The 12,799-nt window shown below is 45.3% G+C and overlaps 1 protein-coding gene and 1 long non-coding RNA gene across 7 annotated transcripts in view; one reads left to right on the top strand and one right to left on the bottom strand.

Annotated features, from left to right (window-relative positions):
- Positions 1-12,799, bottom strand: part of Rora (RAR-related orphan receptor alpha) — a 734,843-nt gene that overhangs the window by 76,910 nt on the left and 645,134 nt on the right. The window lies entirely within an intron of this gene.
- On the top strand, positions 5,767-10,917 carry Gm46153. Its single transcript, XR_001779364.2, has 2 exons — positions 5,767-5,911; positions 10,682-10,917. It is a non-coding gene; the product is annotated as a predicted gene, 46153 (long non-coding RNA).

Genomic DNA, 12,799 nt, shown 5'->3' with positions numbered 1-12,799 from the left:
GAGTGGAAAGGGGTTGGAGAGAGACAACAGCTGAAGTTGCCCTCTGGCTTCCATGCCCATGCACGCACACACACACACACACACACTACAAGGAAACATACAAACAATGCCCACAATGAATCACATTTTTAGAAGCCAACTGCCTCTAACAAATTATCATATCTCATCTGTGAAATAACCAGGAGCCAATAATGTCACGGCAACCTTGAACAAACCAGCAGTCAGGGAACCAGACCACCTCTATTCTGGCTCAATTTACCTAGTTCCAGGTATTTACCTGGATTTACCTGGAGGAGAAACGACGTGAGAGGCAGCTGGCAACAAAGCTTTGCCTGATTCGGACCTCAGTCCTGCCTAACATGTATTAAATTGCCAAGCCTATCTTTAAATAAACGCGTGCTGTAGCAGCCCTGATTCAAACAGCCGTCTTCAATGTCATAATTACACTGGCTGCGACACGAGCCCAGCCAAGATCGCATTTTTATTTTAACAAGCCCGAGTAAGTGCATGAGTGTGGGCTGAGCCTTTTGCTCGATAGTCGATACTTGAAAGCAGGCTCCAACCTTTAATTTACGCCTTTGCTTGTAGCACCCACAGGGCTACCGGGGTTTCTAGAATCAAAGCCGCGCTGCTCCAGCCTTTCATGGCCTTGCTTCTGCAAGCATCATGATTGAACTACAGCTCCTTACAAACTTGTTTTCCCTCCTTCTGGCAGTGCAAGGCAAAACACTACTGCCCCATTCATCTCTGGTGACACGGTAATGAAGTCCTGGAATCAATTTATAATAAGCAAAATGCAAGGAAAAAAAAAACCCATTGAAAGAGTCCATGATGGGTGCCTTTCTTGCATCTCATGACAGCACACAGACACTGGGGGAACATGGGCACTGATACCCAAATCATACCAGAGAAGGGTCCCCAAAGCTTTTTATCCCTCTCCCCTCCAAAATGACGAAGCAAAGGGACGCCACTAAGCACACCTGATTGCACTAAGTGACTCTGTGTGCCTTAAAAATGCCTGACAACCTCCCTCAGCATGCCCTCAGCACTCTGAAACCAAATACCACCACCCTAGGGAGTGGCCAGCATGGGCTTTTCACCATTGGAACCCTGCAGCTCCCTCTGGGTGCCTCATTTCCAGCAGTCTCTAGCTGGACACACCGAACGTCTTGCTATCCCCCAAATTGCTGATCGTTGACCCCCTCTGAGTTTTCATCCGCTCTCCCCTTTGTTGGAAGTGACCTTTCCTTGCTTCAAAGCCCAGCTCAGCCTTTACCTCTTCCAGAAAGCTGCAACTAGGCCATCGATCTGATCAAGACTCCTCTGCGCCCACCATGTTCCCTGCCATAAACTGTGTGTGTCCGAGCAAGCACTGACCCTTACAATTCTTTCCTGCCTAGGTCATCTTTACCACTTTGCAATGCATAGCCTAGCACATATCATATGCTTAATATATTCCTTTGTATTTAGCACACACTGACATGTTCAAAAGAACACACACACACACACACACACACACACACACACACACACACACGGGGCTTGGGTTCAAGTACAATGTATGCCAGGTGAGATAAGCTCGGACAGAGCCATTCCTGTAACATCTATCTTGACTATGTGATCTGTACCATGCACCGTGTATAAGAGGGGATGATACCATTCATTATACATCACACCTACTGTACACTAATTCAGCATCTGTTAGAGATGAGCCATCTTGCCTTTCATATGTGTTTCCTCTTTTCCAAATTCCTTACCAGGTAGATACTGTTTTCTTTATGCCTTGGAGGATAAAACCTAGGGGTTTTAAGACTTGCTCAAGTTCCTTTAACTAGAGTGTAGAATTTCTAGGAGGTCATGGATGTATTTGAAAATGTTTCCTAATTCATACATGGACTTTCTTTTCTTCTTTAAAAATATATTTATTATTGTGTAGATGTGGGATGTGCCTCTCTCTCTCTCTCTCTCTCTCTCTCTCTCTCTCTCTCTGTGTGTGTGTGTGAAGGTCAGAAAACAACTTAGTAGTGTTAGTTTTCTCCTTCCACCTTTCTATGGGCTCTGGGGATTATACTCAAGTCATCAGGCTTATGTGACAAATGCTTTACCCACTGAGCCATCTCACTGGGCTGGACACATGCCTTTTCTTATACATATGTAAGCTTCTTAACATCCTTATTCATGTATCTCATGCCATCCCAAAGAGCCAGAACAGGCCACAAGACCAAAGTCCTGAGTTGGGATCAGGAGACAGTCAGAGGTCTGGAGAGATGGGCCCACTTGATTTCCTCTGTATGTGGCCATGTACAGCTAAAGTCAGAAGAGCAGTAAGCTCCCTCAAATATGAGAGAGAGAGAGAGAGAGAGAGAGAGAGAGAGAGAGAGAGAGTTAGTTCATGTTCTGGGTTAGAACCTTCAGAGGGAGCTGGGAAGTGCCCAGACAGCATTATACTGTAGAAGACCTGGTTCCTACGGCAACATCATGGAACCACCTCACTTTTTCCTGTCCACTGACCCCATAATTTCAATGAGCAGTCAGTATTTGCACAAGGCCTAAATGTAAAGGAAGATAGTCTTAGGTACCTTTACTTTCCCCACTGCAAGGTTGTAAATTCCACTTTACCTTGTGAGGAGGAAGTATGACGAATTGGGATAAACCGTTTAAAAGTTTGTTCCAGCATGGAAACAAGAGGGACTTAGGAGCCCCAACTCCTAGCCTAGAAGCTCCTGGCAGTTGATGGCTTCTAGGAGAGTCATTTTAATGGTGTGGCCCCTGGCTAGTGAACCATGCTCCAGTGGATGGCCCCAGACCTATGAGTGTGAGGGCAGCACAAAAGAGACTAGGTTGATTCTAGAAATGTACTTTATTAAGACACCATGAAGCTGGGAGGGACTTGGGGCACTGGGATGGATGGAGGAGGAGTTAGGGGTAAGACTAGGGAGGTGAGTGTGACCAAAATATATTGTATGCATAATGAAATTCGCAAAGAATGAAAATATTAGAGCTGTTAAAAATAGTGTTTATACAACGATTGGAAAATTCCAGAGCTAAGTCTATTCTCAGTTCCAAAAATATATTAGCACTTTCCTGCTCTTCCCTCATGAGTAAGCTTTTTATCAAAGTGCAACATGAAGCCAATGCAACGACTCAGCAGGGAGAAGCGCTTGGCCAACAATCCTTATGACCCGAGTTCGATCCCAGGAGCCTGACCTGAGGCTGATTCCCTGAACGCACAGAAAGGTGGAAGGAGAGAATCAACGCCACAGAGGTGCCCTTTGACCTCTACACGTGTACCATGGCACGTGTGCCTCCCCCAAACAATAATAAAGTAAGAAGATTACAACAGAATCAGGTTCACGTTATGAATACAATTTTGATGAATATTCCGAGCCAACAACTGCTCTTTGGTTTTTGGTAGTCTTCTTTGCCTGGTCAAAACTGCTAACTTCTACACAATTTAGTATGTAAAAATCTATTCTTTTGAGTCAGGTGACAGACCACCAGGACAGTGTTAGGAATTTAATAAAACACAATGTTTAAAAAGCACAAGAATCAGGGATGGAAAGATTGCTTAGTGGTTAAGAGCACTGGCTGCTCTTCCAGAGATCCTGAGTTTAATTCCCAGCAACCACATGGTGGCTTACAACCATCTGTAATGGGATCTGATGCCCTCTTCTGGTGTGTCTGAAGACAGCTACAGTGTATTCATTCATTCATTCATTCATGTGTGTATATATATATATATATATAATGAATCTAAAAAAAAAAGCACAAGAATCTATTTTACTTTGAAGGGGGATAATTATGACATGTTATTTTCCAGGAGGGAAAGTAGAATATTTCATTTTAAGATTTATTTTTATTGTTTTTATCGTGTGTGTGTGTGTGTGTGTGTGTGTGTGTGTGTGTGAGAGAGAGAGAGAGAGAGAGAGAGAGAGAGAGAGAGAGAGAGAGAGATTGAGAGGTGCTAAGACCGCAGGTGCCTATGGTGGCCAGAAGATGGCATCTGACCTGGAACTGGATTAACGTGGTTGTGAGCTTCCCAGTGTGAGAACCAAACCAGGGTCCTCTGCAAGAACAGGTACCCTTCACTGCTGAGCCATTGCTCCTTTCTTTTTAGCCAACAAAAGAGGTGCTGTTGTTTCTCTATTCCTTTCAAGAGGCAGTCAAGAGGCAGGGCTGCAGCAGCCTTACCTCCCCAGCAGCCTTCTGGACGAAGACAGAGTTAGCTTTGCTTCCCTTCCTCTTAGTCTCATCCCTCACCCATTCAATGCTGTGAGCTGTTCTGAAACTCAGCAATCCTTCTGCCCAGCCCTCCATTTGGGGGAAGGGTTTTCTCATGACCAGCCTGGCTGGGGCCATTGCACAACCTCTGTTTATACAAGTGAGTGTGCCCAGCCTCTACCTTTAATTGGCCAATAAAACCAAGCCAGGAGCAAGGCATCCCAACACCAAGACCCATCAGGCGCCAGAGGCATTCAGTTCTCTTCCAGTTACTGGCATCAGAGTGCAGAGCACATTGACTTCTCCACCGGCAGCCAATGAGAACACGAGACCCCCGTGCCCATTACTTGATAATAACAAAGAGGCGATGGCCCAGTCACAGAGGGCAGGGTACACATCTCTGTGTCAGATGCCAAAAAAGTGATTATAAAATTAGGAACAAATATTAGGCATTGCTTTCTAGCCTGCATGCTATTTTCCCCGAGAGATTTCAGGGAAGGTTGGGCTTTCATGCATTTAATTAGAGTAATGGAGCAGATTCTGCCAAGTGTATCTGAAGCTAGATGAGGGCTCAGCCTTCTCGTCACACTCTGGGTGCCAACAGATATCTGGGCTGACTGTTCCCTAATGGAGAAGGTCTGAAGGAGGGTGATTGACAGCTGCTGTGAAGGGGGTCGTCACACAGTAATAAAATTCACCAAGTGGCCACAGTAGTGTCTGAAGTCTCACAGCTTCCAGGAGTTGGGACAGAGCTATAAGTGAAACTAACTGTTCAAAATATCATCTCCTCTATGTAAGTCCAAACCAAACAGGAAATTCACAGCAGGGATTCACCAGTGCCGTTATCGCTAATGTAGGTTGCAGAAAGTTTAGATAAAATCATAATAAAATGTAAACCACCATTTTACAGAGGGTCTTTGCTGTGTCAATAAAACAACAAACACAGAAAATATACCAATAGTTACTGTGGTTTTCTATAGCTATGAAGGATGGGATGTTATAGCAGAGTGGAGTATAAATTTGTATCTGAAAGGGCCTTGTTTAATAAATTATCAACACTAATCTGTCTACATGTAAAGTTCTTCCACTGGCACCCTAGGCTCAGCCACAAATTCTTTCTCCTAGAGTAAACTATAGCACAGAAGAAACTTTCCAACCCTGGGTTTCTGGGTCATTTTAATACTCATAAAAACCACAAGGAGCCGGGTAGTGGTGGTATATGCCTGTAATATATGCACTCAGGAGGCAGAGGTAGGCAGATCTCTGAGTCGAGGCCAGCCTGGTCTATAGAGTGAGTTCCAGAACAGCCAGGAGAAACCCTACCTTGAAAACCAACCAACCAACCAACCACCACCACCACCACCAAGCCACAAAGGAGCATTTGTTTCTGTGGGTTGTACATCAGTCACTACCACCTTACAAAGGAACACTGGCAACAGTTAAAAATATTTACTTTCGTGCATTCAAAAAAAACAATTAAGAATACTCCACCAGAATCTAGCAAAACAAAAACAAAACAACAAAACAAAAACAAAAAACCCCAATGTTCTATTGATTTTCTCATTTTCTTTTAATAGATCTTTTTCATCTGTGGAGTTTCATGGCTGTATTCAATGTGTTCTGTGATGTTCTCTTGGGGAATGAGAAGAAAATCCGGTGACACCCAGAAAAGGGACTGGACAAAGGAGAGGTAATAGTATTTTCTCTCTCTCTCTCTCACACATACACACTCTCCCTCCCTCTCTCTCTCTCTCTCTCCCCCTCTCCTTCTCTCCTTCTCTCTCTCTCTCTCTCTCTCTCTCTCTCTCTCTCTCTCTCTCTCTCTCTCTCATACACACACACACACAAAGCAGGAAGGTCTTGTGTAACCCAGCCTGGTCTAAAATTCACTCTGAAACCAAGGATGACCTTGTACTTGTGATCCCCCTGCCCCCGCCTCCTGCGTGCTGGGAAGAAGCCATGCACACACACCCCCGCCCCCCCTGCTCTCTGACATCTTGGGAAAAGCCTTCCTTCAGGTTAGGCAGGTGCTCTACCAAATAAGCCACATCACAGGCCTCTTCAGGCATCTCTGGATGTTCTATGGTGTTGCACACAGACTTAACAAGTAGGAGTCCCCCCACCTCCATTTTTAAATTTTATTTTATTTTATTTATTTTGGTTTAGGTTGGTTGTTTTTGAGACAGGATTTCACTCTGGAGACCAGCTGGCCTCAAACTAATGACAGACTTCCTGCCTCACTAGAGCCGAGTTAGAGTTAGAGGCGGGAACCACCCGTGCCAGCCATCGATTAATTAGAATATGGATCCTGAAACCACACCAGTGACTTCATGTTCTGCTCAGATTCAAATCAGTCGCTCTATCTTGTCCTGTGGCTGAGGTTTTGTAATCCCCTGTATTGGTTTCACAGGCATGGGGTTGGTTCACCGAGTTCTGTAGTTTTCCAAGGGGTGACACATCTCTTTAATCAGCAGCAATCATCTCAAGGCCTCAACATGGTTAGCTCCCCGCCCCCCAACACCAGAGCAGCTTCTAAGTATCAGGTCAATCATGGGGTTGGGCCCACGTATTCCAAGCCCGTCACTTCTGCATGCAAGATTGAACAACGTATTGACAAGAAACACAGCTGACTGTTCCCCTCTGAGTGACAGACACTTGGTTCACTTCACAGAGCCTTCGTGACACATCCCCAAATCGGAATAACCACAGTCAGCCCTTCTGTCAAGGCACAGGGATCTCCATGTAAGAACCAACCTAACCCTTGATGCAGACCAGGGTATAACACTCTGTCCCCGGAGACTGACTGGTACTTCACAATGAAGCAAAAGCTTTTCAGAGAGCACACCAAAGGCATGTGCTCAGTGGTCAAAACTGAATAAAGTTAGGGCTGGCAAAAGGGCCCAGCAGTTAAAGGCACTTAACATGGGAGTCTGGAGTTTGATTCTTGCATCCCCACTTAAAGGTGGAAGGAGAGAGCTGACTCTACCATGTTGTTCTCTGCTCTTCATAGGTGATCAATGGCATGCGGCCCCTGCCCCCCATCCCAGATCATGTATATACCCTCCACAATAACAATACAAACAATTTGAAATTAAAAATTAGTATTTTTTTATACTGGCTTATCGAGGACAGTCTTAAATGTGACCGGTACTCTCTTTCCTTTCCTTGACACCAAGTGTACAGTACTGAAGGAGCCCGTGGCCGCAGGAGCAGAGTACCACAGCCTGGACCCAGGCTGAGGTTCCAGCAGTTTTACCCACTAGTGCTGTTCACCATAGGGCCCTGGGAACCCTCTGGGAGTCCTGGGTGACACACTGAGGACCACTCTGTGGAGGGTGGAGACTAGAAAATCCAAAAGCTGTCTAATCTTCTCAAGGCTTGTGTCCTGGTAGAGTGGAGGTGAAGGAGATTTATAAGGTTTAGTTTAATTCGGTCTCCACCCACTTGTCCTCCAGCTGTTATTTACTTATTTAAAGCACTCAGTTGTGGGAATGCAATATACATTCTGTGTGGCTCAGTATGAAGAGGTCCTGGCCATGGAAGCCCTGTGGACTCAGGGTGGACACCTAGAACCCTCAGTGGAAGGGGAGAGCTGATTCATGTACACCCACTGGTAGGGTATGGACACCACACACACACACACACACACACACACACACACACACACACACACACACTAGAAACAGAGAAAAAGAAATCTGTGCAGTTGGTTTCATTAGCGTTTTGTTGTTAAGAAAGGAAGCCACTATACCATGTTATTAAAAAATTATCAAACGATCATGAATTAAAATCCCCCCTCAAAATAAAACCAAAACCAAAAACACCCGAAGAGACTAGTTCGGCCCCTGCCTGCAATTCCTCCTTTAAACCTTTCACACCATGAGTACTTGGGGTGCATTCTTTAATCGGGTGTCCTAATTCAGCGTCATGCAAATGAATACCCCCCTAGAGAGGCCTTATTATAATTCCCAGCCCTTGATGTCGACATAATCCCTACAGTTCCCTAACTTCTTGCTTTCTAACTTCTGTTTACTGATCCGTTGCTTCTGCAGGCTCAGTATGGCATCAATTAGTAACACTGTGTGTTGATTAAGTTTCCCCAGAGCCCAGAGAAGGCTGCTTTGTATTTATTAATGACTGCACTGGGCACTACTTACTATTTTTCAATAGCATTTAAAAATGAGTAAATTACTGAAGCTCAACTATAAAAGAATCTCACATTTCAAAGGCAAGGGGGTGGGGGGAGAGAAAGAGCGTATCATTTCAAACCATCCCTAATACTTGCATGGCTGGTTTTATTTTCAATGTAATATTCAAGGGGTGTGTGTGTGTGTCTTCAGCTCCTGACTCTTGTTCTAAGCTCAGCATTTTGGAATATACATGACATGAGTTGGGGAACAGGGACATAGACCCGGTGATTAATTAAGAGCTGGTTTAACAGGTCTAAATTTCATTCTCTCTCTCTCTCTCTCTCTCTCTCACACACACACACACACACACACATACACACACCTGTTAAGTACCACATGTCTGATTCAGCAAGACTCCACCCACAAGGTTAATGAGAGAGTGAGAGAGAGAGAGAAGGAGAGGAGGAGGAGGAGGAGGAGGAGGAGGAGGAGGAGGAGGAGGAGGAGGAGGAGGAGGAGGAGAGAAGAGAGATTGCAAACCGAGGTCCCAAATTATGTTGTCAAGGGTAATTCACCAACCAACTACAAGCTCACCCAGTTTAAACTGTCCTATTTGGTGGGGGATTTCATGTGGCATATTAGGTGAAGTTTGAGATGCCCACCTTGGTACCGAGTTTGCTGCCTGAAGGAAGAGGATCCGATCTCTCCTGTGAGGAATCTTTCCTAAGTAAATGGCAAGTGGTAGGAGGGAAATTGGTTCTCATTTGCCCTGCCTTAGGAAGTGAGGAACTGCAAGCCACATCCCCCCACCCCCCACTCCCCTAAAGGATCTGGCCATGAGGTAAAGCATTCCTCCCTTTGTCTTAAGCTCCCCTTTGATGTGCAAGTCACTGGTGGAGTAAACCGTGATGACTTTGATGTTGAACTTGGAGACTTTATTGTTACTAGCATGCCTATAAGGAGAGCCGCCAGTCACTTCTCACATCTGAACAACCATGTTCCTTTACAGCCCCTTTTTTACAAGCATCAAATCCTTAAATACATGTTTTCCCATTCCTGTTGATTACTATGCTATCTGTGGTGGGGGAGGGCTGTGCTCCAATGTAATTGCAGCACCCACGTTTTCTGTAAACACCCCGAGGCGAGGCATCGTCAGATGGCTGGTAACCAAACTCCCTCAACAAGAGAAGCTTAACTGCAAAACAAATTTCTAGCAAATAAAAACATCCCGAGAAACTCTCTGAGCCATTTTAGTAGTCAAAAGGAGGAGTTTGGTCAGTATTTCTCCTAAGCAACCATTTGAAACGACACAGAAACTGTAAAAGAGTTGGCGGCGGCGGCAGGGGCCTGCGGAGAGGCTGCCAAAAGTTTGAACCATCTTAACTCATTGTAACAACTTTGTTTCTCTGCAGTGGTGGAAACAGGAAACTTCTGTTAAGACGATTCTGCTGGATAGAAGCCTGGCTTTCCCTTTAAATTTCTACCCAACCAGAAACAGGCAATGTGCTCAGTCTTTAAAGGAGCTGTTGAAGATACAACTCTAATTTCACGTGCTGACTCCCATCAGATTTTTCTTTCCAAACTTTGTTTAATCACTTCTGGAAATGTCAAATATCATCCCCTCACCCCAACCCTCACTTACATCACAGGAAACTGGTGTCTAACAGACCCTTCTCCTTCGATCAACATTGTAATAAAACTCAAGTTCTTTTGGATTTCTGGCTTCAGATGAAGTAGGGACAGATCTCCATGTTTCCTTCTGGTTCTGTTTGCTGTTGTTGTTTTGTTTGTTTGTTTGTTTGTTTTTAAGCAGGTGGCCCAGGAGGCACAGCATTTCTGCCTGCTAATCACTGGGGAGAAATGGGGGGGTGTACTACATCTCTTAGGGATCTGGGGCTTTAGTGTGCCGTTGGGAATACAATCACGGTGGAATACAGTGGTTTAGGCTGTTTGGTGGTCTTCATTTTTCAGTTAATACCCCACTCCTAGGTTTCAACTCAACCATCAAAAATGGAAAAGGCTTTGGGCTAGAACTTGATAAAGCAGGGCTGTAATTTGCCAGAACTAAGTTTAGGCATATTTGTTAATATTAATGAAAGCCTTCTTGTTTTAAAATGTATTTAAATAGCTGGCATTAGTAATTACCTCTTTCTACCTTAGAATTTTCACTTCCAAAAGGAGCTGGTTAGCCGACTGAAGTATCTTAAGCAGTTATAGTTGGGGACAGGGAGTAAAGAAGTCAGCAGGCTTCTGTGTGCCTTTCCTACATCTTGAACGAGAGACCCCAGCCCACCTTTCAACTGTAACGGAAACATTTTTTTTTCTTATAGAAACATGAACTCTGGAAAAGACCTTGGCAGCTGTCAATCACAACCTTCTAATTTTACAAACAGGGCAAGAAGGCAAGCGAAGAAAACCTGCCAGTTACCATGCAGCAGATCCAGACTAGAGCCCATGCCTTCATCCGCTTCCCTCCACACGCAGGCTGGGGCTTTCCACTCCTCAACACCGTGTGGCAACTGGGGGCCCAGATGACTCATGCATCAAATAAAGGTGTTGAACTTAAGCGATTTCTCAATCAGAATCATCTATGCAGCTTACAATTTACCAGCACATGCGATCCACCAAGGCCATCAGACCAAAATCACCAGAATCTCAAATAGAACACGCACACACAAATACACATATATTGTTTAAAATTTGACTTTTAAGTACATGTCTGTGTGTGTGTGTGTGTGTGTGTGTGTGTGTGTGTGTGTATGTGTGTGGGGGGTATGTGCACATGAGTACAGGAGGCCAGTAGAGCGTGTTGGATTGGGTTGATTGGCCTGGCATGAGCACTGTGACTAAAACTCAGGTCCTCTGTAAGCAGTGTGAAGTTTTAAAAGCTCCAGCTCTCTAATCCCTAAGAGCCTGTATACCTTGAAAGTTCCATCCTGTCTAATATACTGACAATACTGGGTGCTGAGAGACCAGAGAGCCTCTGAGATCCGTTCTAGGCCTGCTGCAGGGCGTTTAGCAAGGTTTGGGGAAAGCCTGTGACTGAGCTCTCTTTTTGCTCATCCACCAAGCCATCCTACTTCTGTCAGACTGGTTGTGCTGCTGGAGTTACCTATATGAAGGCAGCTGGCATGTTTACTCAAACATTACCCACCACAGCATACACTCACCAAGGACACAGACTACATATGTCATGGTCACCACTGTCTGAGTAGCCCACAGCATTGAAGCTGCCCCAAGCAATGGGGTAGGTATATTGCACAACCACCTCCCAGGGCCAGAGTCAGTTGGAGTGTTGTCTGCCTCCACACCACTCAGAGTCCAACTTTACTGGCGTTTCCAGATGAAAACTCACTCTACACAAAAGGCAGGGTGTCTGGTTATTGGAATCAGAGACAGGGTGTCTGGTCATTTGGAGTAGGAGGTAGGATGTCTGGTCATTAACCCCACTCCCCCAGCTTGGCCACTGCAGACACACTGAGAGGATGCTTAGGCCGGAGAAAGGCCCTTTTGTTCATAGGAAGTGCTGAGGAAGAGCTTAGGAGTAGGGAATCTTTACTTTGTTGCTGAAAAAAATAACATTAAATTAAAAAAAAAAAGATAGAAAAGGTAACACAGGAAAGACATTGCTGTTTCCATTAGAGTTGGCTGGACTCTGTGGCCAACTCCCCCACCTGCTCTGGGAGATTCAGTTCCCACATACAGGTCTGGAGTCAATGTTGCAAACAGAGGCCAGAACTCCAGACAGTGTCATTCAGGAAAAGGAGTAGAGAGCTTTGCCATTATCATAAGCGCCCTTATTGGACTGCCTAGACTGCCTCAGGACCCTCTCCTGTTTAGGTCACGTGGGGTTAAGAGATCTGGGGGTAACATTCCACCCACTTCCTCCTTCATGCTAGTGTTTAGCAAGGCCACAGAAAACGATTCCAAGTGTGGCTGTTACTGAAGTGATGACAGAAATCCCTTACATTGGGTTCCCATCTCTATTTCTCTTCAGAGGACCCCGAGGAAGCCTGTGTTTACCCTAAGATCATTCACTGTTGGAGCTTCGCTTTAGACCTCAGTTAGGAGGCCAGAATAGGGCTTTCCAAACTGATCTAACCCTCACGACCATCAAAAGAACTTTTGTGAATACTGACTCATTGGCTTTGGCCCAGATCACCAGAAACAGAACTCTACACAAGATAAATGCCTTCCATGTGATGGCGAGGACTGATGGTCTCTAGGAACCACTGAGGGAGTAGAGCAGCCCACCGCCTACCCCAAAGCTGACAGCTTAGAACACAAGGGTGTAACAATTGAGGCCCAAGGATGCCCGCCTGTATCAGAAACACCCAGGATGCTGATTAAATCCGCCCTCGGGGCCCGACCCAACACTGACTCCACCATGCCATCTCTAGGTGGGACTCAGTAATCTGCCTGTTACAGGCTCCAGTTAGGAGCTTTAC

Source organism: Mus musculus, chromosome 9, assembly GCF_000001635.26.
Source record: "Mus musculus strain C57BL/6J chromosome 9, GRCm38.p6 C57BL/6J".
NCBI classification, from domain to species: Eukaryota; Metazoa; Chordata; class Mammalia; order Rodentia; family Muridae; genus Mus; species Mus musculus.
This window is presented reverse-complemented; position numbering and strand designations above follow the sequence as displayed.